Source organism: Gavialis gangeticus, unplaced genomic scaffold (assembly GCF_001723915.1).
Source record: "Gavialis gangeticus isolate Ggan-Ray unplaced genomic scaffold, GavGan_comp1, whole genome shotgun sequence".
In the NCBI taxonomy this organism is placed as follows: Eukaryota; Metazoa; Chordata; order Crocodylia; family Gavialidae; genus Gavialis; species Gavialis gangeticus.
This window is the reverse complement of record NW_017728992.1, coordinates 42490136-42492510: the sequence shown is the minus strand read 5'-3', so window position 1 is coordinate 42492510 and position 2375 is coordinate 42490136.

Genomic DNA, 2375 nt, shown 5'->3' with positions numbered 1-2375 from the left:
CACAGGGCACCATGACGATTGACTTCCATCAACCACTACACTCTGGGTCTGACCACGGAGCCAGTTCCCCAGCCAGCGGATCATGGTGGACCTGAGGCCACAGTTGGCAAGTTTTGCCAAGAGGTGATCATGGGATACCAGATCAAAGGCTTTTTTGAGGTCAAGATATATGACATCAATCTCTTCTCCCTTGTCCATGTGATAGGTCATCTGGTTGTAAAAGGAAATAAGATTGGTCAAGCAATACCTACCTGCAACAAACCCATTCTGGCTATCCCTCAGCATGTTGCCAATGGCCAGTCCATTAAGAATGGCCTCTTTGATAATCTTTTCTAAGACCTTCCCTGGGATAGAGGTCAGGCTGATGGGCCTGTAGTTTGCTGGATCCACTTTCCTCCCTTTCTTGAAGATAGGCACCACATTGGCCTTCTTTCAGTCTTCAGGCACTTCACCAGAGCACCAGGAGTTCTTGAAGATCTGTGCCAGTGTCTGAGCTATGATGCTTGCCAGCTCCTTGAGTACCCTGGGGTGTAGATTGTCAGGGCTGGCTGACTTGAAGGTGTCCAGACTCTCAAGGTGTTCCTTCACAAGGTCAGCATTGATGGAGGGCAAGGAATCTCGCTCACCTGGGCCTCCCTGTCTCATAATGGGCAGGTGCGTCTCATGGGACTAGCGAAAACTGACCCAAAGTACCCATTTAATAGGTTGGCTATTTCCTGGGCGTTGGTCATCTGTTGTCCCATCTGGTTTAGCAGGGGTCCAATGTTGCCCTTCCTTTTCCTCCAGCTCTGCACATATCTAAAAAAAAGACTTTTTATTGTCCTTGATACTTGTAGCTAGTTGGAGTTCCATCGGAGCCTTGGCTTTCCTTGTTCGCTCCCTGCAGATCTGGACCAGTGCGGAATATTCTTCCTTGGAGGTGGATCCCATCCTCCATCCTTTGTAGGTCTTTCTTTTTAGATGCAGGAGGTCCGCTTGTTCCTTGCTGAGCCAAGGGGGCTGCTGTGCCCTTTTGCTGCCTTTCCTCTGAGACGGAATAGAATTAGCTTGTGCATTGAGGATCGCTCCCTTGAGGAGCAACCACTCTTCCTGAACTCCCCTCCCCCTGGGGTCATGGTCTCTTAGGGCTTCACCGACAAGCCTCCTGAGCTTATCAAAGTCGGCTTTCCTGAAGTTGAGGACTTCTGTATTGCTGACTGACTTGTCAGCTTTATGGAGAATGGTGAAGGATTGGCTCATGGTCGCTGTCACCCAGCTTCCCTTCGATCATTAGGTCACTGATTAGGTTGTCCCCAGCTGCCAGTACCAGGTCGAGCAGCGCTTTACCTCTCATTGGCCTGTAGACTTCTTGTGTCAGATAGAGGTCATCCACGCGTAAGAGGAAACTTTGCAACTGCTCGGATTTGGCTGAGCGCTCTTCCCATGAGATGTCAGGGTAGTTGAAGTCTCCCATGACAACCATGGACCAGGAGCATGTGGCCTCAGCCAATTCCCTGACAAACTCCTGGTCAAGCTCTTGACTTTGGGTGGGAGGTCTGTAGTAGACTCCCACCATTGTGTCTCCTGTGCCGTGTTCCCTGCAAATTTTAACCCAGATGGTCTCCAGTCACCCACCCTGGTCACCAATATCAGCTTGCAGGGATGCGTAGCAATCCTTAACATAGAGAGCTACACCCCCACCCCTTTTGTCCCCTCAATCCTTCCTGTACACGGTATAGCCATCTATATCCATGGTCCAGTCCTGGGTGAAATCCCACCAGGGCTCTATTATCTCTATGACACTGTAATTATTTGTGTTAAGCAGGACGACAAGTTCCTCCTGTTTATTCCCCAAGCTCTTGGCATTTGTGTACAGGCAGGCAAGTGTCCTCTTGGGGGCCCTTGCCTTGCCTACAGATTATTCCAGGGCTGGGGCAGGGGTGGGCTCCCTTAAGTGCCTTGGCCTGCTGGCTTTGCAAGGGTTGCTCAGTGGGCCAGCAGTGACGGTAGTCCCCCCATCCCCTAGCGGGCTTAGTTTAAAGCCTGGTGGAGCAGGTCAGCCAGTCTGACTGAGAAGAGCCTCCACCCCAGCGGAGAGAGGTGGAGGCCATCCCTTCCCAGAAGAACACTGCCTCTCTCTCCAAAGAGTGGACTGTGGTCATGGAAGCCAAAGCCTTCCTGATGACACAGCGCCAGTCTTTGGTTCACTACCTCAATCCTTCTCTCCCTCCTCAGCCTGTAGCCCAAGACTGGGAGGATTGAAGAAAACACCACCTGATTTCCATATATAGATATCATTGTGTGTGTGGTATATGTATATATATATGTGTATTTGCTAATTCACACACATACCACCCACCTACACATACACACAGGTCAGTTCCTAAGTTGGGTGT